Source organism: Arachis hypogaea, chromosome 10 (genome assembly GCF_003086295.3).
Source record: "Arachis hypogaea cultivar Tifrunner chromosome 10, arahy.Tifrunner.gnm2.J5K5, whole genome shotgun sequence".
Taxonomy (NCBI): Eukaryota; Viridiplantae; Streptophyta; class Magnoliopsida; order Fabales; family Fabaceae; genus Arachis; species Arachis hypogaea.
The window spans coordinates 18617380-18644778 of NC_092045.1; the positions used below are offsets into that span (position 1 = coordinate 18617380).

The window sequence follows — 27399 nt, forward strand, 5'->3', positions numbered from 1 at the left end:
ATGTATCATTAGTATTTCAACATGATTAGAGGATGTTGCCGCAATCGTCTATTTTGTAAACCTCCATGATATAGCTATACCAGCATATGTGAACAGGTATCTTATTTGAGATCTCCCTTTGTGTAGATCAGACAAGTATCCAGCATTTGCACAGCCAACTAATTGTGGCTTGGATCCATAGGGATAAAACAATCTCATATCAACCGTTCCATGAAGATATCAAAATATTTGTTTGATTCTATTCCAATATCTTCTGGTTGGAGAGGAAATATACCTTGCTAAAAAATTCACAGCAAATAATATATCGGGTCGTGTATTATTAGCAAGATACATTAGCGCTCCAATAGAACTAAGATATGGTACTTCAGGACCAAGGATATCTTCATTTTCTTCATTAGGACGAAATTAATCATTTTCCACATCTAAAGACCTTACGATTATTGGGGTAATTAATAAATGTGACTTATCCATATAAAATCTCTTTAAGATTTTTTTTGTATATGTTGTTTAATGAATAAAGATCCCATTTGTTGTATGCCCGATTTGCAGGCCGAGATAAAATTTAGTCTTTCCAAGATCTTTCATCTCAAACTCTTCTTTTAGAGCTTTTATAATTGTTGGAACCTCTTCAGGAGTTCCAATGATATTTAAATCATCAACGTACATAGCAATTATAATGAATCTAGATGCAAATTTCTTAAATCTGTTTTTAGCCAGATACTCAATAAGACGATTATACCAAATTCGTCCAGATTGCTTTAGACCATATAAAGATCTTTGTAATTTAACTGAGTATAACCCCTGCGAATATTCATTGGATGGTTTAGACATCTTTAGTCCTTCAGGAACTTTCATATAAATATCACGATCCAATGATCCGTATAAGTAGGCTGTTACCACATCCATCAAATGCATATGTAGTTTATGATATGTGGATAAACTGACCAAATAACCTAATGTTATTGCATCTACTATAGGGGAATATGTTTCTTCATAATCTATAATGGGCCTTTGTGAAAAACGTTGTGCCACAAGTCGAGCTCTGTAGCGTACAACTTCATTTTTCTCATTTCGTTTTCTCACAAATATCCATTGGTATCCAAGAGGTTTTACATCTTCTGGTGTACGAACTACAGGTCCAAAGACTTCACGTTTTGCAAGTGAGTCTAACTCAGCATTCATGGCTTCTTCCCATTTTGGCCAATTATTTCTTTATCGACATTCTTCGACTGTTCTTGGCTCAAAATCCTTACTTTCATGCATGATATTCAATGCCGCATTATATGCAAATATTTCATCGATAATTGTCTTATTTTGGTCTCATTTTTCTCGTGTAAAAATATAATTTATCGAGATCTTGTCATTTTTCACAATTTTTAGGTACCTGAACGTCTTCTTCTGTCGTTAAAACTATATCAGAATTTTGGACAACTGCAGGTTTCTTTACTATGTCTTTTTCAACAGGAATAGTATTTACCTCTTTTCTTTTTCGAGAATTTTTGTCTTTGGAACCGACATGCCTGCCACGATTTTAGCGTGAATTTATTTCAGTGGCTATCTGTCTGACTGGGACATCAATTCGAATTGGGACATTTTTCACTGGTATATAAGATTTGGTTATCCTCCTTGTATCGAAAAATACATCAGGCAATTCATTTGCTATTCTTTGCAAATGTATAATCTTTTGAACTTCTAGTTCACATTGCCCTGATCAAGGATTCAAATGCATCAAGGATGATGCATTCCAATTAAGTTCTTTTTTAGGAAGCTTATTCTCTCCCCCTAATGTTGAAAATTTTGATTCATCAAAATGACAATCCGTAAATCAGACTTTAAATACATCCCCAGTTTGTATCTCAAAAAACTTTACTACAGAGGGAGAATCATATCCAACATATATCCCCAATTTTCTTTGGGGTCCCATTTTGGTGCGAGAAGATGGTGCAATGGGAATATATATTGCACACCCAAATATTCTTAAATGGGAAACCTTTGGCTGCTGACCAAAAGCTAATTATATAGGAGAGAACTGATGGTAACTTGTTGGTCTCAAACGAATAAGTGATGCGGGATGTAAAATAGCATGCCCCTAAGCCAAGATTGGGAGATTTGTTCTCAAAAGTAAGGGTCCAGCAATTAATTGGAGGGGTTTAATAAGTGATTATGCTAACCAATTTTGTGTGTGAACATGAGTTATTGGATGTTCAATACTTATTTCATTAGCCATACAATAAGCATTAAAAGCTTGGGAAGTAAATTCACCAGCATTATCAAGACGAATTACTTTGATTGAATTTTGTGAAAATTGTGCTTTTAATCGAATAATTTGAGCAAATAATCTCGCAAACGCCAGGTTGCGAGAAGACAACAAGCATACATGTGACCATCTCGAAGATGCGTCTATTAGAACCATAAAATATCTAAAAGATCCACAAAGTGGATGAATATGTCCACATATCGCCTTGAATTCTTTCTAGGAATTCAGGAGACTCAAATCCAATCTTTACTGGTGATGTTCTTAAAATTAATTTTCCTTGAGAACATGCAGCACAACAAAATTTACTAGATTTAAGAATCTTCTGGTTCTTTAGTGAATGTCCATGGAAGTTTTCAATAATTCTCCGCATCATAGTTGTTCCCAGATGAACCAATCGATCATGCCAAGTTATGACTTCATTTGGGATAGTAAATTCTGGTTTATAATGGCATGTGATTCAATTGCACTAATTTTGGTATAATATAACCCAGATGAAAGTGAGGGTAACTTTTCTAATATAACCTTTTTATTTGAATCATGAGTTGTGAAACATAAGTATTAATGATTTCCCTCATTCACTGTTTCAATATGATATCCATTTCGACGAATATCTTTGAAACTCAATAAGTTCCTTAGAGACTTAGTAGACAATAGTGCATTATTTATTATGAGTTTTGTTCCTCCAGGAAACAAAATTATAGCTCTTCCGAAGCCTTCTATCACCATGCCTGAGTCAATAATAGTATTAACATATTCTTCTTTTGGCATAAGATAGGTAAAATATATATTACTTTTGAGAATGGTGTGCGAACTTGCATTATCCGCAAAGAAAACATCTTCACTATATGCCCTTGCCATTTTCTTCAAAGACAAATAATAATAAAATGAGTAGAAATATTTACATAGTAAAATTATTTCCTTGATTGAAAATATTTTTCTAAGAAGTATAATATATACTAAAAATTTTATTATTATTATCTTGGCACTTTCAGTAATTTTGAAATTCATAAATATTTTATTAAACATTATTTATATACATCAGACTTAAAATTCAGATGCATAGAAAATAAAACTTAACAAGAAGTTCTTTAAATTATTTATTTACATGAATACTTAACAATCTCACATATTAAACTATTTCATCATTGATCAAATGACCAATATTTCCTTCAGGATCCTAAAAGAAATTAGATACATTATAATGAGTGGTGTAATTTTCAGTATTATTTGAAACAAAATTTGTTTTCTTTTTTTTTGTCTTTTTTTAAAGATGCTTGATAAAGATCGAATAGGTGCCTTGGGGTACGACAGGTAACGACTAATGGCCCTTTTCACCACAACAAAAACATTTATCCTCTGTTGATTTATTTTCCCCATTATTTCTTTCTTTATCCCACCTTTGGTGAGATCCTTTCTTGTGAACATAATTCTTTTTCCTTCCATAATTTTTTTGTTACTAAAACTTTGCCATTTACCTCTTCTAGGGTAATGATGTGCTGCATTTGTTTCAGAAAATGGGACGGTGCCATTTGAGCGTGCTTCATGATTTTTTAAAAGCAACTCATTGTTGCGTTCAACAACAAGAAGGCAAGAAATTAACTCAGAATATTTTTTAAATTCTTTTTCTCGATATTGCTGCTGTAGGAGCACATTCAAGGCATGGAAGGTCGAAAAAGTTTTCTCTAACATATCATTATCAGTTATCTTTTTCCCACATAATTTCATTCATGGGGTGATTCGAAACATTGCTGCATTAAATTCATTTATGGATTTAAATTCCTGCAGACGCAAGTGCGTCCATTCATATCGGGCTTGAGGAAGTATCACCATCTTTTGATGATTACACCTTTCTTCAAGGTCTTTCTACAAATCTGCAGGATCTTTTAATGTGAGATATTTATTTTTAAATCTTTCGTCAAGATGACGATGAAGGAAGATCATGGCTATGGTTTTATTCTTCTGGGATGTATTATTTTCAGTTTTAATGGTATCTCCAAGATCCATTGAATCAAGATGAATTTCAGCATCCAGTATCCATGATAAATAACTATTTTTAGATATATCAAGAGCATTAAATTTAAGATAAGAGAGTTTCGACGTAATGAAAATTTGTTACCTGAGTCTTCCTAAAATTTGATCAGAGTCTCGTGCTGATAACATGTTGTAAAATAAATAAATAAGAAAGATATAATAAAATATAAAATAAATAAGTATAAATAGAAGACTCTAGTATTATCGTTCACCAATACTCTTATCTCACTATAATAGAAGTAATCTCTATATTTACTAATATTGTAATTATTGTAACTTAAAACCACAGAGAGATAAAGAGAGAGAGTTTATATTGTAATGTAAAGAGAGAGAGAAATATTTATTTTATTGCTGTGTATAGTTTCTCAGATTGCTTTACTATTTATAGGCGTGTGAAGTTTACAATTTCAATTTCATTAACTTATGTTTGTCATGAAAAGTTGAGCCATTAAGTATTAAAAACAAAATCAACCGCCTATATTAATGATGGTCATCCACCTCATTTATTCTCATTACAACAAGTTTTAACTTTTTAAGAACATATTTATATAGCATAATATTTTTATTTTTTTTGGTGAGTATATATTTTTTTATTTTTATGTTCTCTACAGTTAATATTAAAATAGAAAGAAAGAAAACATAATTTAATTTAATTTAATTGAAATTCAATTCAATATAAATAAAAAGTGATTAGCTTAGTTTTTAAAAGTGTGCCCTGCTAGAGTTTTTTCGAGAGAGTCTCTTTAAATCATTTTTTTATATCAGAATTCAAATTCTTCTACATCTGAATGCATCTTTTTGGGTGTGATGGTTGATCGTAGAGGGGGCAACGAGGCCGGAAGTGAGGGATCATAATAGGGGAGAGGAAAAAGAGATCATTAATTTTGGAGAAGAGGAGATAGAAAAAAATATACAGATTTATTTAAAAAGCCTTGTTGAAAGAATTTTTAGCATATTACTCATTCAGTATAAGGACAATTAAAAGTGATATGAGATCAATTTAGTCATAGCCGGAGGATTTTAAAATGATGGAGTTGGGACAATCTCTTTCAATTTTTTTCTCTAAAAAAATAAATTTGCTTAGAATTGAAAAGAAAAGTCTGTAGATGTTCAAAAATTTCATATTAAATCTCAAGCACTGGTTAATGACATCAATAAAAAAAATGATGAATTATTCTTGGTGCCAATATGGTCACAGTTTTAGAGATTTTCAGAGCACTATTAGACAAAGGAGTTACGAAGAAAGATAGGAGGGAGTATGAAGGAGGTTTTAGATGTGGATTTCTTTTCAGTGAAGGGGAGGGAGAACAGAATCATAAAAATTCATATTCAAATGGATTTAACCAAATCACCGAAAAAAATACTGAAGATTGCAAAACTTAACAAACAAGTTATTTAACTGTTAGCTAAATATGAGCGCATTGAAAATTTGTGTTACTATTATGGTCATATTGGCCATGAGAAAATGAGTTGGGGGTAGTTTTTGGATTTGGAGGAGCTGAATAAAGGTGACGTGAAGGAAGAATAATGGAAGAGTTGGTTAAAAGCTGAACAAGTGGGATGGAGAATTGAGGGATAAAAGAAGAATATTAATCTAAATATGCCAAAGATAGAGATGAAACTGAGGGAGGTCTCGCACAAACCTATTTTGGTGAATCCTCTTAAGGAATTTTTTTGGTTGTCAATGCAGAAAAATAAGTGAAAGAAATAATGTGGAAGAATGTCATTTTATGGACAGAATTGGAGGAATAAAAAGGGAGAGATAAGTTAGAGTCTATTGCACTACAAAAACATAATCTATAGTGGAGTAATACAAAAGAGATAGAGGAGGTAAGCAGCAAGGCAAATTTGAAAGTGATAATAGCATAACGAAAGAAGGATGGTAACGATGCAGAACTGGAGAAAATTATCAAATCTAGTTTTTAAATTGAAAAAAAAATCTAAAGAGAAAAATAAAAAACAAAAATCAGTTAAATTGAAACAGCTTGCTAGTAGATTAGAAGAGAATGATAACAGGATTAGTGGAGAAAAAAGGAGAAGTGAGCTGACAATACAAAGAATAAAAAAGAAAAATAATGTACTACAAAAGACAACTCAGATATAAGAGGGGAGGGTGCCAACCCAAAGATGACACTTGAGGAGTTATGAAGATGATGATATGAAACTGTTAGGGTTTGAAAAAAATTCTTAACAGTTCATAAAATACAAGAGGTCAATAAATCTCATTCTTCCAAGGTATTATTTCTTTGTGAGAGAAAAAAGAATTCTTCATTTGTGACGACACAATGCAACAAATTGGGATGTAATAGAGTGCAGTATGTTGATTCATAAGGGACAGTAGATAGTTTGGTGTTGGCATGAAAACTAAATATGCAGATTTCAATAACTGATTGTGACTCTTTCTTCATACATTAGAGCTAAGAGAATCGTAATACACTGATAAAATGGGAGATGATTGAGGTTCATTTGAGTAGTGAGGAGGGACTAAGATATCAATATGTCATCTTGAACTTTTTAAGAAAAATGGAGGGTAATTCTATAGTGCTACAACGAAAAGGAAAGGAGAAGAATGAAGACGATATCATCTAATAAAGGCTTCAATCAATTTATCAATTCTAGTAGCTTGGTGGATCTAGGATATGAATTAAGGGAGTAAATTTACTTACAATATGTTTGAAAATTTTAATGGTATAGAATTGAATTGAATTTTAGTGTTTGAAATGAATTAGTAAAACTATAGAATTTAATTGAATTTCAGTATTTTGGAATGTTTATCAAATGAATTCAAATTTTATAATGGACACATTTATCCTTTATTAATTTAACATCATATTTAAATAATAAATATACTTATTTATTAAATTATATGAAATAATAAAAAATTATATTTTTTAAATAAAATTTGTTCATCTCTTTAAAAAAATAAAAATTAGATTGATCTAAAAATATTAAATTTAAAAATATTATTATTAATAAAAAAAATTAAATGATTCTCTATGGTTGATTTCAACGATAAATCAAAATAAAAAACAAACATGAACTATTAAGAACTAACTTGTTGAGTGGTTTAATGACATAACAAGTAAAGAAAAAGCTAGTTATTAATATCAAATTATAGCAACTAATTAATGTCATTAAAATGAGACAAAATTATTTCACTTTTGTTGATGTCATGACTGACACAACTTTGCTTAAAATGTTCAGACGTAGTAGACTAACAAATGATTGGTGTCATTAATCTAAATTAAACACATAAAATCTATACGTGTGAATATTTTTTTACATAGTAGACCTTTCAAAAAAATAGATATATATTAAATAAGTGAATTGAAGAAAAAAAAGGGAAAGGAAGGGAATAAAGGCGGTGAGAAAGGAGAGAGTGTGTTGAAAGGTGGGAGACGTTGAGAGAAAGTGAGTAAAGGAAGTTAAGAATAAGTAACTAGATTATAAGGACATTTTATATATTTTAAGTTTTAAGTGAAATCTCAATAGAATGAAATTTCAAATCAGACCTTTTTGGGTTGGAATTGATTTTGAGAGAAAACAAAGGAATTGAATTGAATTCCATCTAAACTAATTTAATTATTTTTATTTCAAATATTGGAATTGAATTCAGTTCCCATAAAAATTGAATTTTAAGGGATTTTCAAACACCATATTAGTGTAATAGGTAGTTTGGGGTGCTTTAATTCGGAAACGGCTTGACAAATTTCTAGCAACTCCAAATTGGCTAGAATACTATCCCAACTCAGGTGTGAGGCATCTTGATGACCAAGGCTCGAACCATAGACTTTTGATTTTATCCTCAGAGGTAGAGCAAAAGAAGTTTAAAATGAGATTTAGGTTTTAAGAATGATAGTGTGAGGTTAATGAGGTGAATCATATTGTGAAAAATGTGTGGAGGGAGGAAATAATAGGTTCACCGATGTTTCAGCTACACACAAAATTAAAGCGCTGCCAACATCGTCTAATAGATGGTAGCAACTTCATAAATCTAATTCTAGGTGCAAATTGAGGATTTAAAAAAGCAAATTGGGAAAGAGAAAAACAAAACAGAACAGGTAGACAAGATTTAAATTCTAGGACTAGAAGAGGAATCGACAGAGGCTTATCTGTGTGAAGAACGCTATTGGAAGGAAAATGCAAGAGTCCAATGACTAAACTGGAGATCAAAATACAAAATTCTTCCATTCAAAGGTGCAAATTAAAAACAATTCCAATAAAATTTAAAAACTAGAAAATAAAATGGGGGAGACTCATACGGACTCAAAAAGAATAAGTAGGATAACCTAGTCTTATTTTGAGACTCTATTTCAATTGACTAGCACTGTAGATCCTATGGAAGTTATTTCATCTATGAGGAAAAAGGTAGCAGGTCAGAACAACTGGTATTCACACGACCAGTAACAAAGGCTGAGATTAAAAGAGCTATTTTTCAATTAACCCATATTTATTCCCAAGAGAGGATGGGTATATGGCAAGATTATTTCAATTTTTCTAGAATATTGTTGAAGTTGACACTATTAAAGCAGTAGAAAGTTTTTTACTGGAGGTAGAAAGCTAAAATCTTTCAACTATATTCATATATGCCTAATTCCAAAGATTTCTAATACTTTAACTAAGGCTTAGGTACGACCAATTAGTCTTAATTCAATATTTTTTAAGATTATTTCAGAGGTCTTAGTGCATAAAATGTAGCCTATTATGAATAGAATTATGTGTGATAATCAAAGTGCTTTCATAAAAGGTATCTTAACCAATGACAATGTTCTAATTGCACATGAATGCATGCATTTCCTAAAGAATAAGAGATATGAGGTTTGAAACATGGCTTTGAAATTAGACATGAGTAATGCTTATGATCGAATGGAATAGAATTTGTTTTGGAAGGTGATTGAACCATTCGATTTTTATAATTGGCGGATTAATTTGCTGAGGGAATATGTTACTACTGTATCCTATGTTGTTACTGTGCATGGACAACCTAAAAAATTTTTTAAACCTATAAGTGAAATCTGTCAAGAAAATCCTCTTTCTTCCTATCTTTTCATTGTTTATACAGAGAGATTATCCTACCTGCTCTATAGAGGAGAACAGAGTAATGACCTAATTAGTTTGAAGATTAATAGTAACAGTCTTAAAATTATCCACTTGTTTTTTTGCCGATGATTCTATTATTTTCAGCAAAGCAAATTCTAGTGTATGCCAACATATTATGCAGATTTTACAGAATATATGGAGAGATTAGTGGACAGTAGACTTGAATAAGTCGACTATATTCTTTAACAAAAACACTCCAAATTAAGATAGAGAAGAGTTGGTAGATTTGTTGCAAGTGCCAAATGTTGGAATTCAAAATAGATACTTAGACTTGCCAACAACTATACAAAAATCCAAGAAAAATATATTTAGCTATGTCAAAGAAAAAGTGGCAAATAAATTGCAACAATGAAAAAAAATCCTTACTCTTAGTTAATGGTTGTGAGATGATTAAAATAGTTGGAGCTGCAATTCTTATCTACACCTTCGGATGCTTTAAATTTCTTAAAACATTTATTAAAGAAATTTAGAGATTACTCATGTAATTCTGATCTGGTGGGGACAAAAATAGGAAAAAAGAAAAATACAATAGATTAGCTGGGATATTCTATGTAGACTAAAGGCACAAGGAGGTTTGGAATTTAAAGACCTCAAGGCTTTAATTTGGCTATATTAGGAAAGCAAAGTTGGAGACTGATTATTAAATCAAACCCCCTGGTGACAAAAGTGTTTAGAAGTAAATACTTCAGGCACTTTGATTTTCTAAAAGCTAATATAGATACTAATCTTTCATGGGTTAGGAGAAGTCTTCTTGAAGGAAAGTAAATCATCGAGAAGGGTATTTTGTGAAGAGTAGGGACTAAGGAGGAACTCTAATGTGAGGATTTTGGAGGATTGCTAAGTCGGGAGACAAAAAACATTGATGGCGAGACAGTGTCAGAATTACAATCCAAATTTTGTGTGGATATTTCAACTGATAACTGAACGGGTGAATGGAATGTGTAATTAAGCAATAACACTTTTACTCCAAAGATAGCTCAACCCATCATGCAAATCCATATACAACAACAAAGAGATACATTAATGTGGTGCAAAGAGAAGAAAGGGGTTTATTTTGTTTGTACAGAATATAAAGTGAATTTTCAGATCTTTCATCCCCCAATTAAGTTTCTAGCTGACCATTTCAAGAATAGAGAGTTTTAAACTTCTATTTGGGAGTTGGATTGTCCAACAAAACTACAGATCTTGCTTTGGAAAATGAATCGCGAGGACTTCTGGTGAGGAAGAAGCTAAACGCGAAGATTACTGCTATCCCTAACACCTGTCTGCGCATGTTGCAATGGAGTTGTGGAATCGATTAAATATTGCTTCTTATCATGTCTACACTCGAAATTCATTTGGCAAACTGTTAGATTTTAAATCCATAGCATTAAAAAAGAGGTTGAAGCTTTTCGGACATGGTGGCTGAAAATGTATAAAGAAGTCTGAAGATAGAATCAACAAAAAAAAAAAAGATAAGTCTTATTGTAACACTTATCTAAAAAATATGGATTTCAAAAAATAAGTGAATCTTTGAAGGAAATAAAACAACATTATAAAAAATTTGGAAATATGCAGACGCCATAAATAAAGAGTTTCGTGAAAAGACCAAAGTGAAATCTCTCTTCTTGATATGTTTTGGATCAATTTCCACTTTATCCTTTGCTTGTCTTGATAAAGATTTTGAATAAATGACCATTTGCACCCATGATAAATGAAAACGCTGACATTTGTACCCATGATAGCCTGAAACTAAAGTTATACCCATGATAGATGCCCTCCGTGTGACAAAAGTGCCCTGACTTGGATCTGAGTTTGGTTCGTGGGAATCCAATCTTAGGTGGCACTCCCTCCCTTATCTTCAACCCCTCTCTCTCTCTCTCTCACTCACACACAATCTCTTTCTCTTCACTCCCCAATACCCAAGAAGAAGAAAGGCCAGACCTTTTTCCTTGCTGAGTTCACTGCCGCCAAAATCGACTACCAAGATCCCATCGTGCTCCCCACCGGTCCGCGCCAGCGCACCGCCGAGGAGCTCGACCATGACCGCAACCGTCTTGGCGGTGGCTTCAAAAACTACGGTGGTGACCGCGCCAATAGAAGCTCCGGTGGTGGTGATGATTCCTCCAATTTGAGGTGGGGTTCCTCTAGGGTTTCTGACGAGTCGAGGCGGAATGGTGGGTTTAGAGATTCGAACCGCGAATTGGCTCCTTCCCGTGCCGACGAGATTGATAATTGGGCCGTCGCGAAGAAATCAATGATTGGTAACGGTTTTGAGAGGAGGGAAAGGGACAGGGATAGGAAAAGGAGCGGTTTTTTCGATTCCCAATTGCGTGATGATGAATTCGATAATTGGGTCACGAACAAGAGTTACCTATTCTTGAGAGCTTGAGAGCACGAAGATCAAGTCTCTAACCAAGTATGGGGTGTGTTTCTTTTTCTTCCTACATATGTATTGCTGCCTATTCTTCCTCTTCCTCCTTCTTGATTATCTTCTCGCATTGTTTTTTCAAATCTTCATATGGGTTGCTGCATCAGCAAATTCCAGACCCAAAATCAAAATTCATATCACCAAAATAATCAAACTTCCCAACAATACCTTACACCCTCTCTCCCCAACTCAAACCTTAACCAACAAATACCATAGCAGCAACCACCACCAGTGTTAGAGGAAGAATCTGTGAAAGAGGTCCTATCAGAAACACCCATTGCCAAACGAAATCAAGTTCCAATTTTTAAGCCACAATCGAACACCCTTTTGCCTCCTCTTCAAAATCCTGATGACAAAATTGAATCAAAGAACCCACATCCCATTTTCAACCCCATTATCATCAACAAAAAAGAAGGTGAAGTCTCAGAGATAGTGTCTCAACTCTCAGAAGAACCATGCAGCATGAACAGAAGCTTCTCCACCACTACCACAGTTACGGAGAAGAGAGAAGAAGAAGTAACCAGCAAAAGAAGCATCAGGGAGGAAACAGCAACAATGATGAAGAATCATAAGTGGAACAGCAACAGATCCTCGTCGAGGAAGCGCCCTCACGCCTGTGACGGCAATGTCACCTCCGGGAGGGAGCAGAGTGTTGAGGAAGAAGGGGTCATAGTGGGTATTGGAGAGTGAAGAGAGAGAGAGAGAGAGAGAGAGAGAGAGAGAGAGAGAGAGAGAGAGAGAGTGTGAATGAAAGAGAGAGGGATTGAAGATAAGGAAGGGAGTGTCACCTAGGATCAGATTCTCACGAACCAAGTTCAGATCCAAGTTAGGGCATTTTTGTCCCACGAAGGGCATCTATTATGGGTATAACTTTAGTTTCAGGTTATCATGCGTACAAATGTCAGGATTTTTATTTATCATGAATACAAATGGACATTTATTCTAAAGATTTTATATACTCATTTTATCAAAATAAATACAATTTTTACCTTTAACAAAGAGACAGAAAGAGTAAGAGAAAGAAAGAAAAAACATAGACATCATAGAATATTTAAAAAATTTTTATAAAACTAAATATTAATACTAATAAAATAGATCAAAGTCATCTAAAATGAGAGAATTAGTAAAATAATAAAGTAAAATATCAATCACTCTTAAATTAAGATAATAAAACTCACATATGATAAAAGTTATTACAAATTCAATAATAATTAATACTTCACCTTATTACTTTTATTAAACTCCTCGTTTAAAAGATCTAATTTTAAATTTATCATAAATAAACATTAAAATGTGTATCGTATATTTATAGAAAAGATTAAAAAATAGCATATAATATTCTTTAAAATATCTATATTTATCAATAATAGAATCGATAGCAAATTTTATAGAGATTTTTTTTAGATTTTATTTGTTTGACTTTAATTTTAAATTATTGACATATATATTTTAATTCATTATAATATAAAGTTAATAAATTAAGATAATATTAACATGAATTTATGATTTTTTTTTATTTTACACATTTTAGGTATGTATAAAATAATATCATAAATTAAATTACTCCATAATCCTTAATCAACTATATGGAAAAGCAATATTCTAATTAAAAAAACTATAACTTCAACAACCAAAAATAATTTGATAATATAATCAACAATCCAGAGATAAAATTATTTAAATTGTCCTTTAGTTGTTAAATACTAACAAAACTTAAGAAGACAATTAAGATGATTTATCTTCAGTTATTAGTTGTTAAACTACTTTTAATTATTAAAATAACATTTTATTTATAAAAATTCATGAAAATTACGAGTTCTAATTTATTTTTTAATTATCTTTTTAACTTTTAATATTTTTTATTTATTTTTATCTTTTTTATACTTTTAATAATTAACATATATATTTAAAATTTTTTACTCTTTTAAATATTAAAAAATAATTAAAAAATAAATTAAAATTTTCGATAATTACTCAAAATAAAATCATAATTATTGCTAAGTCTGTTATTATGTTTCCTCTCACTACATTATCTCTGGCTCATATATGGTGGAATGGTGTTATTGATACCTTAACATCTTTAGTAATTTTTGTATATATGTCTGTGGTGCTTGTTGTTTTAAGAAAAGAGTTGGGTGATTAAATTTGAGAAGTGCTTAATTACCCGGTAATTTAAGTTAATTGGCTCGAGATTATTGATTGAAAGTCCGTGATAACGAGTTACTTTGAAACAAAATATTTAGAAATCCAAAGAGACTTTGGATATCGATGTCTGGGAAAAGAAAAATCTAGTTATGTGCTTGTGGAGCAATTGTGTCAAAAAAAAATTTGGGTAATTAATAAATCCGAAGAGTGTTTTATTATCCAGTAACTTAGACCAACTACTCCAGAATTATCAATTGAAACCCCACATCAAGAACTGCCTTAAGACAAAACATTTAGAGTTAACACTTTGGACATCTCTTCCAATTAAAAATATAAAGTAAATGATTTTAAAGATCAAATAAGTTTAAGAGAAACCTCATAATATAATACTATCCGAATTTGAGTCGTGAAAGTTCTTGATTCTCAAGATTTCAAGATTTATTACGATAAGAGAAGACGGTTTATGATCAAAGAAATTATTGAAAAAATTCCACTATTGAGTTGGACATTAACATACAAAGAGATTCAATTCTTCTTCATTAAGTTTAACCTTTTTTTTTCTTTTGCTTGAGAACAAATAAAATTTTAAGTTTGGTATTATTATTTAAATTAAAGTTTTTATATGTTTTTATATTTTAAATGAAGTTTTCATTACTAATTATAAATTTGGAATTTTTTGGAATTATTGTGGATTCAGGTTATATTTTCAACTAAAAAGTAATTAATTTACAAATACTGTTAATCCTAACCTCTTCACACTCGAGTGATCATAACTTGAGCTATAGAGGTCCAAATGAGATAATTTAAGTGGCATTGAAAAGCCAACATCTAGAATTTTAAAATGATATGCATATGTCTATAATGGATATTTAGTTTGAACCATGCACAACTATCATCTTTAAACTCGCAAAAACAGCACCCAAAAAAAGAAGAAAGTTGTCATGTAATGCTCCAGAAACTAAGAAATTGGCGTGCCACACCAGCAAAGGGCATGTAACGCTCTCAAGGAAGAACCAAGTGGCGTGCAACGCCACCAAGGGCATGCAATGCCTTCGAAACCTAATAAGTTGGTACGTAACGCAATTCCAAGGGCATGTAACACCCAATGAAGCCAAGAGTTGGCGTGCCACGCCAAGCCTAGGCATGCAACACTTGAAGCCCTCAATAAATTGACGTACCACATCACAAGCTCAAGTACAATACCAATCAAAATCCAACTTTATTTCAGTCAAAGTTATGGAAGATTCTGTTAAGATAGAATTTTATTTGATTTGATTTTAATTAGGATATGAATTATTGTTATTAGTTATCTTATTCTTCCTAAAAGATAAGATAAAGATTTAGTTTTTGAATTTGAATTTTAGGTAAACCTAGGATATAAATAAGTGAACGTAGTTCACAGGAAAAGAGGAGAGGATCTTTGGATCCGATACCACACCTTCTTCTTCTGTTCTTTTATCTTTATTTTTCATCTTTCTCTATGAATTACTAATTCCTTTGTTAAAAAGTTAGGAGTTCTGATTATGTTTTCATGGATTATTAATCTAAGTTTTATTTTATTTTAAGGTTATGCATTGATCTATTTTTAAAATTGAGTTTTCCTTCTTCATTCTTTAAAAGTTTAGAAGCATTAAAAAATATTCTAACTCTATTTTGAATTCTGTTTATTATTTTAAAAAATTTAATATTAAAATTACAGCTTGAAACTTTTATCATGACTTTTTTATTTGACTAGAAATAATTGTTTAAAGAGTGTGCAACGTTGTCTTTCTCTTAATTCTCAATTGTTTAGGACTAGTTTAAATACGTGACATATAATTCGATCTAGAACCACTTTTGAATATTATTTAAAATTAAATCAATGCTAAACCTCTTTTATTAATCGATTGACTAAAGGATTGGCGATTGATTAATTAAAGATAAATTGAATTGTTAAAGAATTGGAATGTAATTATTATTATTTGTTGTGAAAAGATCTTTGAATGCATCAAAATAGATAACGTAAGATTTAATTTTCTTGAAAAATAAACATTTCCGAAATTCTTGACATTCTCAATCACTATTTTCTCTCAATTACTCTCATGTTCATCACTGCCTCCTTAAGCTTTTAAGCATTTAAAGTTTCAAGCAAGACATAGTTTCAACCCTCATCAATCAGGTTTAATCAATCTAATTAGTAATTTAATCATATATTTACATACTCAATCCTTTAATTATCGTAGGAATGATATTTACTCACCGTGATATTACTTGAACGATTTGGTATACTTACCAGCATACGTGATCATTAGTTTTCGCTCATCAATTATTTTATACCCCAAAATAAATAAATAAATTCTCCTCATGACCCAAATAAATAAATAAATAGATAAATAAATAAATGAATAAATTCTCCTTCGAAGAGCATTAATTTTCTATGCCACAATCTTAGACATATGGTACATATAAAAGTTAAAACATCTTTGATTATAACTAACTTACCCAAATTTTTTATATTTTGCACTTCTATTACTTCAGCTTTTCCTCTCCCTTTTCTATTACAAGTTCCCAAATTTTCACTCAAAGGGATAGGAAGCATGCCAATCTTGCCGCCATGCAACATCACAATAATTAATAAGACTTAAGAGTAGGAATCAATGATAGTTGGTGATAGCAGATTATATTTTCTCTTTTATCATTGATATTATAAGAAACAAGAAAACAAGTATGTTAATTTCTGCATATACTGAAACTGATCTCAGTCCATTACGATTTGGTTATAAATCTAGGCTCATATTTAGTATTCATGTATTTAATTGTTCAAAACGTGAGAGAATGCATAACAAAAATTAGAAGTTAGTTGAAGAGCTTTAATTAAAGTAGAACTAATTCTCTTTGGAAGATTACTTTACATAGTTAAAAGATGAATGCCCACGTAAATTATGTTACGTAGTGGTTTCAACACTACAACTTTCTAAACCATTGAACCGTTTTTGCCTTTTTCCAATTCTACCCCCGAATTTATCATACAAATCGATCCTCCTTTGTTTTAGAAAAACAAATAGAGAATCATAAAAGGTAAAATATCAGAATCATTCTTAAGTTAAACAACAAATGAATAATGATTAAGATGGTAAAAGATCAAACACAGTACGCAATTAAGCTACATGGTTCAAAAAATTGCATTACTTTTTAACATGTTATATATTACCATGCATCAAGCATGTGTAATCACATTTATGTTAAAGGACAAAATTTATTTTAAGTACTCTTCCAATGTTGGTAATATTTTTCCTAATGTATAACTAGTCGAAGATGTAGTTTGTTTGAATATTTTCTCTTAAAGCATGTAGTCGAAGCAAAGTAGTGACCCCGAGCTATAATTCGGTTAAAGAGTTCTTCGTCGGGAGCTGTTCAATGGTTTTGGTCGGAGCAGAATTGAGAATAGTTGAGAGTGTACTTGTAAAAGATATTTCAACGCTTACGTCAACAATTGTTTAAGAGGTATAATAATATCAATCATGCTATATGTATATTAAAATCAGTCACTAGTATAAAATATATGTTGAAATATAAATACACATTGAAAATAAATTAACCACACATATCTATATATAAATATATTGATGGCTAATTTTAGTATAAAAATAATATTTTTGTAATAATATAGAATGTTAGAAATAAGAGCATAGAAATATAAGATGAGATGTCATTTGCAGAACTTGATGAATATCTTTTTGTTGCAAGTCAAAGATTAATCTAGTGCAGATCTGAAATCTATTTAAGGGTTTTAATGCCTAGGCATCTTTAGTAGTTTTAGGTTTCTTTTTCATTTGTTTTCTTAGATTTTAAATCAAATTTCTTATGTTTTCTAGTGGAATTTTAAAATTAATCAAGTATTTAGAGTTGTATTAGTATTATTGTGTTTTTAGAAGTTTTTGTTCTCAAAGTAATCAATGATTAAAGCATTTTTAAAGAAAACACAAAAATGGTAAAAAAAAAAAAAAGACCCAACCAGACCCAAAAAGCATAAAAACCGAACACCCAACCTTCAACAGGGATGACCGGCGGCCCAGCACACAATCCCAACCGCCAGCACACACGCCCGGCGGCCCTTCTTAAATGGCACACACGTCCGGCGGCCAGTTCCCCAAGCCTGGAAAAAAGAATTCCTTAAACTGCCAATTGGGCCAACACCCAAATTTGAAGGAGCACGGCTGGCGTTTCTAAGCCTCAACTCCCAGTATGCAACACTTGTTAAGGCCCAATTTTAAAAATATAAATCATGAGAAACTTTAATCTCATCCGAAAATTTAAGATTCAAGAGATTAGTTATCTTTAATTCTTTCTAGAAAGATAAAGATTTAATTGTTAGAATTTATTTCTAGATTAGATTTGAATTGTTATTATGATTTGATTTGAATTTGAGTAGGTTATTATTTATCTTATCCTTCAAAAGATAAAATTAGATTGAGTTTTTGAATTTGAATTCTAGATAGAACTTAGAATATAAATAAGTGAACAAGGTTCACAGAAGAGAGCATTAGATCATACACCATTTCTCATCATTTAGGATTAGTTTCTTTTTTATCATGAGCCACTAAACCTTCACTGTTGAAGGTTAGGAGCTCTTTTTGCTTTACGGATTGATAATGTAAGTGTTTTCTTTATTTAATTCATACTTCTTTATTTTTTCAAGAATGAATTTCGTCCTTCATCACTAATGGTTAGAACTATTAGGAAATATTCTAATTTTGTCTTAGATTCTAGTATTACATATGGAAAAATTAATTTTGAAATTAGCTTGAAACTCATATCATAATCTTCAATTATCTAGAGCTAGTCTTGAATAAGTGACATAATTTAGCTAATGATAGTTTTTGAAGATTATGTGGCTTAAAATAGAAACCGTTTTTTACCTCTTCTCTTGATTATTTGACCAAGGAATTGGCGATTAATTAGGTTTAGAGAAATTAAATTACTAAAGGATTGTGATTTGATTATAAATCATTTGCTGTGAAAAGATTTTTGCATGAAATAAATAAGAAAGCATAAGCATTATTCTTCCAAGAATCAACCACCTTCGAGGCCTTCAACATTCTCATCTATTGATTTTCTTCCAACTTCAAAGCATTCTCCCATTCTCTTCTTCACCGTTCTTTTCTTTCTTAGAGATTTAATTAGACATTGCTTGCTTCAATCCGTTAATCCTCATGGGAATGATATCCACTCACCACGATATTACTTGAACGATTTGGTGCACTTGCCAGTATCCATGAGCATTAGTTTTTTCTTATCAAGTTTTTTGTGCCGTTGCCGGAGAATAATTGGGATTGACAACATATGTCCATTAAATCATTAAATTAGATGTTGTTTTATTTTATTTTGTTTTCTTTTAGTTTTTCTTTTTCTATATTATGCTCAATTCTTCCTTCTTTCTTTATTCTTTTATTCCATAAGGTACGTTTGATCTCTTTATGTGTTTGTGCATGCAAGGAGAAGAGAAAGAAATAACGACAGAAGATAATAAAAGTTTAGTCCGATTAAGGAAAGACATCGCTTCCTTTTCCCAAAAAGAGAGTGAATCATTCCATGAAACATGGGAGAGATACAAAAAAATTTTCGGAGGGTGTCCACACCATGATCTACCCGAGTGGCTTCTAATCCAATTCTTTTATAATGGAGTCTCCCAAGTCTCAAGAACGACGATTGATTCATCGATTGGAGGTTCATTACAAAAAAGGACATCTGAAGAGGCATTGGCAGTGATAGTAGTGACAACTAATAATCTTAGGAGGGAAGGCGAGGCTATCACTCTAAAAAACTGAATCAACGAGGAGATGAATGATGCATACTTAATGGAGGACAACACTCAAAAGTGTTGTGAGACAATTCGATTCCCAACCTAGAAGACTCAAACATCAAGCTAATGAAGTTAAAAGAGCACTTGCTAGGAGACAACCCAACCACGGTTAGTATTTTTGTCTTTTTCTTATAAGCATTCCACAATTGTATTCCTTTTTTTCTCTTATTGCATTTATTTTTAATTTTTTCTATTTAGTTTATCAAGAAAAGGGGGTGTTGAATGCTCGGCGGCCATCTTGGAAGCCTGGTCTCCATGTGCTAAAAGAGAAGCCACACCCGGCGGCCATCTTGAAAACCCGGCATTTGGCAAAGGCAAGCTCCCAGGGGAGCAAACTAATCATTGAACGCTCGGCGCATCGCTTTCCCTATTTTCAATTATGCTTAGATCTTGATAGTTGCTTGCATATTTAAAGCTTCTGATTTCTTTTAAGAGTTATCACCATGAATAAGAGTTAGCACCATGCATTCACGACATATCACTTTAACTACATATCTAGCATGCATGCACATTTATCTTCCCTAAACTCTGCCCTTGTCATATTTTCACATGCATGAACACACTATCTTTTGCTTCATAATTTCAACTCTCAACAATTGGAACCTTGACCTATAGCTCTTATTTTTCGTTGATTCTCTCTATAAAACATGCATACCACACACTAATTCATGTATCTATAGCCACATACTCCACTTCTTGTTTCACTATAAATGCACACATAAATCATCACTCACACCACACACCAAATTACACACTCCTCTTCTTCCATTTAGTTCATACTTCATTCTCAACCCGCATTTAAATTTTAAATTTGGTGTTGGATAGCATTCTGTGTAGTGTGAAATATCATTCCAAAGATGTTATTGTTCAAAAAGAGAAAGGGTAAGGAACCGGCCACCCTTTCATATGACACTCACCGATTTTGTTCTTAACTTTATTAAGAAAAATACAATCAATAGTTGATAAACAAGTCAATCAATCCAAAAGTAAATTTTGATTTGAAAACCAGAGAATATCCGAAGATTCCAACCAAACCAACAAAGAGAAAGTGGAAGATTTTGGCGTACCCTCAAGAACAAATGGGAGCTACATTAGTACGAGAGTTCTATGGAAATGCATGGAGGACAACAGAGGACGTAGCTCAAAAACCTCCGTTCAAGTGCTATGTAAGAGGTAAAAGTATTGATTTTGGCTCTAAAAACGTCCGAAGAGTCCTCCACATTCCTCTTTAATTTCACAACTTGGGGGATGACTATTATGACTGTGGGATAAAGATGATTGGTAAAAAAAGGTTGGGAAAAATTCTCTAAGATATATGTGTCTCGGAGATGTAGTGAAAGTTTAGAGTAAGTGGAGAGGCAATCCAACTCAAAAGAACTCAACTCATTCATGTTGCTAAAGGATGGTTGGGTTTATCCAACATAATATAACCCTAACTTTCAACCATTCAGAAGTAACAGTGGAGATGATTGTCCTCATCTTTTCCATTATGAGGGGAGAAGAAGTGAGGGTAGAGGAGCTCATCCTCTACTACATAAGTGTCATCGCAAAAAACAAGACATCAAGGATAAAACTTGGATTTTCGGACATCATTCACTGGCTCTGCCAAGCGACCGGAGTATCCATTGAAGAAGGCATTCCTGTCAAGCTTGAAAGGCCAATTACTAAGGCAGTGATGGAAAGGGCCGCAAGAAGGCACATCTGTGCGGACCAAATGGAAGAACCACAACAACATTCTCGTCCTCCTTCTCCTCACGCACCAGAGTCTCCTCCTCCTCCTGCACTAGAATTTCAAGCAAGGACTAGTCAATCTCAAGCTCAAGTGATTGACTTGCAACAATTCTATAAGAAATTCCAATAGTTCCAGCTGAACACCTAACGACACTAGCTGAAAACAATAGCTAAACTCAACTATCTCTGTATGGCTGCACACATTTCACATCCCCAACAAGTTATGTGCTATCCAGAGCTTCAAGTCAAATTTACATAACTTGAGAGGGCAGAGGAAACTGAGAGAAAAATACAAGAAGAACTTGAGAGATAACAAGTGTGGCATGCCCGAATGTAGGAAGTGATAATTGAGACCGAGGACTAGAAAAGTAGTGAGGATGAGTAAGTGTTTTGGATAAGATGAATTCTCTTTTCTGGTGGTTAGTTATATCTTTTTCCTTTTGTTTTCATTTTACTTTGTTTCTTTTTCCTTGCATAAATTGCATTCTTTGTTTACTTTGCTTTTTTTTTAATACTTAAACTTGTATGATTGCTCCTCCAGTGATCAGTTGTATGGAGAATATCTTAATAAAAAAATTGAATAATTCAAAACAAAAGTGGTGGTGCTAAAAAATATGTGGTTATATTTGATGAACTTAAGATATTTGAATTTTGTAAAAAAGGAAGGGAACTCTCTAAAAACAAAGTTCTGAAAAAAGTATTATGAGAATTCAGATCAATTCCTTGAAGCAATGAAAAAAACAAGAGTCTGAAAAGATCAAAATAATAAAAAATGATAAGGTTTTGAGCACCAGTGACTAGGGCCCAGTTATGTTCCTGTGATGTTTGTGTTTCAAGGAGAGATTTGAGCAAATAAATCCAAGGGGTGCTTTATTACCCGATAACTTTAGTCAACTGGCCCGAGATTGTCGATTGAAAGCCCGCATTAAGAGTCGCTTTGAGACAAAACATTTAGAGTCCAAGGAGGCTCTGGGCATCAATGTATGGATCAATAATTTTTCAGTTATGTGTTTGTAGTGTGATTGTGTCAAGGAGAGACTTGGGTAATTAGATGCGTAGGGTGCTTTATCACTCTATAATTTGGGTCAACTGGCCTGGGATTATCAATTGAAAACCTATTAAGAGCTGCCTTGTGACAGAACACTTAGAGTCAAAAGCCTCATTGATCCTTTTTCGAATTAGAATGTGAAATAACTGCCTTCAAGTCATATAAGGCAAAAAAAATTCTCATAATACAATTCGAACTTAAGTTTTCAAAAATTCTCAAATTCTAAGTACGCGAGATTCATCAAAGATAAGAGAAGCTCGAATATAATCACAAGGATTATCATAAATCCCACTTTTTGAAATTAAATTTTCAAACTTTTCAATTCTTTTCGTTAAGATAAACTCTATTTACTTTTTTTTTTCTTGAGGACAAGTAAAGTCTTAAGTTAGTGTTGTGATGCCTAGGCATCTTTAATAGTTTTTAGGTTTCTTTTTCATTTGTTTTCTTAGATTTAAATCAAATTTCTTATGTTTTTAGTAAAATTTCAAATCTATTCAAATATTTAGAGTTGTGTTAGTACTATTGTATTTTCAAGAGTTTTTGTTTTCAAAGTAATCAATGATTAAAGCCTTTTTAAAGAAAACACAAAAACGATCCAAAGAAGGCCTATCCAGACCCAAAGAGCATAAAAACCAGATGTCCAGCCTTCAGTATGGACGCTCGGCGGCCCATCACACACACCCGGCAGCCAGCTCACACTCCCTGCGACCCTCCTTAAATGGCACACATGCTCGGCGGCCAGTTCTTCAAGCTCGGCGGCCAGAATTTAAACTACCGATTTGGGCCAATGTCTAAGTTGAAGGAGTACGCCTGCCGTTCCTAAGCCTCAACTCCCAGGATGCAACACTTGTTAAGACCTAATTTCAATTATACAAATCATGAGAAGCGTTAATCTCATCCGAAGATTCAAGATTTAAGAGATTAGTTATTATTAATTCCTTCTAGAGAGATAAAGATTTAGTTGTTAGGATTTATTTCTAAATTAGATTTGAATTATTGTTAAGATTGATTTGAATTTAAGTAGATAATTATCTATCTTATCCTTTAAAGATAAGATTAGATTGAGTTTTTGAATTCGAATTCTAGATAGAACTTAGGATATAAATAAGTGAACAAGGTTCACAGAAGAGAGCATCAGATTATATACCATTTCTCATAATTAGGATTAGTTTTTTCTTTATCATGAGTCATTAAACCTCCACTGTTGAAGGTTAGGAGCTCTGTTTGGTTTATGAATTTATAATGTAAGTATTTTTTATTTAGTTCATGATTTTTTACTTTTTCAAAAATGAGTCTCGTTCTAGCCATTAGGTTATTGTATGTATAAGATGAAATTTAAATTTTGAATACTTACTTAAATAAACTAATGAGTTAACTACTAAACCAATTCAAATGAGTTAAAAAATATACTTTATTATTTAGACGTTAGATTGATGAATAATATTAATGTTAAGATCTTTTGGTCAACAAATCGATAATGATAACTAATAAAGTCATTGGTTATAAGTTAAAAATAATAAATGATAATTAAAATCGAGTTATAATATTATTTTAGAATTTCAAATGCTTTTTTATGGAAAAAAAATTTTAATAATTCATTTCTTAAAATTGCAAACATGATATCACTAACAATTTTACCTTATTATTGTGGATGTATCAAAATGTTACAAGTGTTGTAGTGTAAAGAGAGTTCCATGCATTATTAATAAATAATAATCATATATATAAAATAAGACACTGAATATGGCAATGTCCCACATGAAAAATTGTGTTGGTGTTTTAGACAATCACAAAAGCTAAAATAGCGACTTATGATACACACATATATAAACCATGTTGAATAGGTTACTAGCTGGACCTAAAATTAATAAGTGCGAGTTCTGAAAATGAACTCTCATGCATTCAGCTTTAGTTGAACAGTGAAATTTACAATTCTATTTCGAGTTTAGCATGAACTGAAACAATTATTATTGTCTTGATTCAATTAATTTCCATATACAAATTTGTGTACCAAAAGAAAAGAAGACGTGGATATAGAACATGCATGATGACTAGTGGGAACAATAATATTCTAAGCAAAACGACATAATAATTTATTGAACTGTTATTGTGTCTTGCATTAGACCGAAATTATTTTTTATATAAATAAATATATAGTAGTTTTTGTTGAATATTGTTATTTGGAGACTGACACAATATGTACCTAGTGTGTTGTATTTCTAGAAATTTTATGCAGAATTTTGAGGTATTTTCAGCAGAAATTTGCTATGTGTCAAGCAGAAAAACAACACGTATTCTGTATGTTAAAAAAGCAGAGATTCCTCGCTTGGTTTTGAGACACCTTTGCGTGTGATTAGTCGCCATGTGTCACGTTGCACGTAATACGCACCCTGCGTATTGAAGATTCTGATAATTCATTTAATTTTCAGACATCCTCATCATGCGTCGAGCAACGGACAACACGCACTCTACGTGTTGACCACTATTTCAGCTGGTCTCTATGCACCCAACAGGCATGCTCTAGGAACTATTATGCTGCAACGGCATAATGGTGCCTTTAAAAGGGGAGGAAAAAATTTGTTGTTGCTTCAACATCTCATTTCTCGTTTTTCATTTCCCATTTCAAAATTTATAGAAGGTGATTGAAAGAGATTGAAAGTGAAAAAAGGCGACTAAAGAAGGTGAGTTTTGGTGAGAGTGAGAGTAAGTAGTGTGTTTAATAACTATGGTTCGTAATTATACTGATGCAGTAGAACACATTAATTATTTGGACAACTTAATGTAGTAAGTTTATTATCTTTGTTAATTTAAAGTTTAGTATTTAATATAATTATTTTTAATTTATGTTTTAATTTTTTTATCTTATATAATTATTTTTAATTTTTGTTTTAATGTTTTTTATTTTATTGTAATTTGTATTTTATTAATTTGAATAAATATTATTAACTCTAACACAAATTATCTGTAATTATTTTTGTATTAGTTTTTCGAATTTTATGTAGTTATTTTTATTTATTTTTTGGATTTAATTTTGATTTTAAATTTTAGACAATTATAAAATTATTTTTTATTTTCTGTTTTCAGTTGTCTTATACCAGGTTAACAAGAATCTTTTGCCGCGTAAACTTGATCCATCGGAGAAGTGGCATCCGACGGTTGACCAGACCTTACAAACAACAGGATTCTACTATGTTTCGAGAGTGTGACAGATCAGAGGATATTCCGCGTTGTTATTTGCTCTTGTGAAAAGGTGGAGGCAGGAGACTCATTTTTTCATATTGCCAGCTGGTGAGATTACAGTAACAATGGAGAACGTGTTACACATATTTGGCCTACCACTTGATGGAGAGGTTGTAACTGTTTGGACCAATAGCAGTAAGGACTTCTTGGTCAACTAGACATGGCGATTTTCGGCAGCGAACTCGTTGTGAGTAATTCATCTAAAGTTACATAAAGCTGGCTTGGGTTTACCATATTAGAGACAGACAACTTGGGAGTCTGTCCAGCAATACGTTAGGTGTCACATCTTCTGTCTGCTAGGAACCACCCTCTTCACGGATAAGTCGACGGCATATGCCCATGCAAAGTACCTACCACTGCTCCAATTTTTTAGTAGATCAGCAATTAGAGTTGAGAGCACATCTTTATAGGTCACTATGCCATGAATCGTGATACGATTGCAAGGAGATGGACACCCACTTAATTTGTTGTTTGTTTGGGCGTGGGAGCGAATGTCATTTCTTGCGTCCATTCCAAGACAGCAGCTTGCACCAGCTAATGTACTGGTTGCATGCAGGTAATAGTACATAATTTATTGGAATTTGACTCGTATTTTATTTATGTTTTATTGGCAATATGTAATTTAAACTCTGTTATAATTTTGTGTATTGTAGGTGGAGTTATCATCCACGAACCAAAGCGTGGATGTCGAGGAGTGTGGCGTCTATTAGGCACGATATAAATTACATGGATGAGGTCAGTATCTATATTAATTTATAAGAATAATTTATGGTATTAATAATCTAACTTAGCGCATGTAATATTTTGTAGTTTGTCTGGCGGCCATACATTGACATTATCACCCCAGTCGAACTACATGCCCATTTTGATGTGTGTGACACGATAGGGCCGTTGCTTTCATTCGAGTGTGTCGAATGACATCTTGCGACTGAGTAGTTCACCAGTACGGGTATGCACAGTCATCCCTTGCATACACAGGCCATCCCTCTTGATCATAACGGCAAAGTTTGGTAGGATTCTTCGCATCCACCAAAAACTTTGGATACCTACTTCTGCTTTGCCAATCATGCATTTCGGTAACTAATAGTATCGTTGAATCTTATCTGAATTTTCCCAATTATAGATTTCACCTTTATGGTTGGGTCGGCTTCAATCTATGGCTTCATAGCCTCAACAATCGTGTTCAAGTCCAACTTAGAGTGATCCTGTGAGATCGTTCCTATAGAACACGTGTGCCTCCCATTGTATCTCTGAATCTCCCAACAAGCTTTCTTCTATATCAAGCTAGCTCGGATAAGCCAATCGCACCCACGTCCATAAGTCTTGCATTTTGCACAGAATTTTTGTGGCTCGGATTCTTAAACAACGTAATCGATTCATTTGGAGATAATATAACTCCGAATTGCCGCAATGACTGATTTTCTAAAACCGTATTCCATTCTGATCCTGAACTACTCGTTCTCAGGATCAACAACACCTATAAAAAGAATAAATTATTGCTCATCGATCTGTCAGAACAAAATTAAGAAAACATACTACCCACTGCTCACATACCTATGTTCGCATATTCAGAAAATTCCAGTGCATGCATGGCG

General features: G+C 32.4%; 1 long non-coding RNA gene and 1 other non-coding gene across 2 annotated transcripts; both read right to left on the minus strand.

The window, feature by feature from the left end:
* Positions 1-19462: 19462 nt before the first annotated feature.
* On the minus strand, positions 19463-19569 carry LOC112719135 (small nucleolar RNA R71). The gene has a single exon (XR_003161450.1). It is a non-coding gene; the product is annotated as a small nucleolar RNA R71 (small nucleolar RNA).
* A 1050-nt stretch (positions 19570-20619) lies between these two features.
* LOC140175821 (uncharacterized) lies at positions 20620-21894 on the minus strand. Its single transcript, XR_011866491.1, has 2 exons — positions 21661-21894; positions 20620-21568 (listed from the first exon to the last, which is right to left on the minus strand). It is a non-coding gene; the product is annotated as an uncharacterized lncRNA (long non-coding RNA).
* Between the last annotated feature and the right edge of the window lie 5505 nt (positions 21895-27399).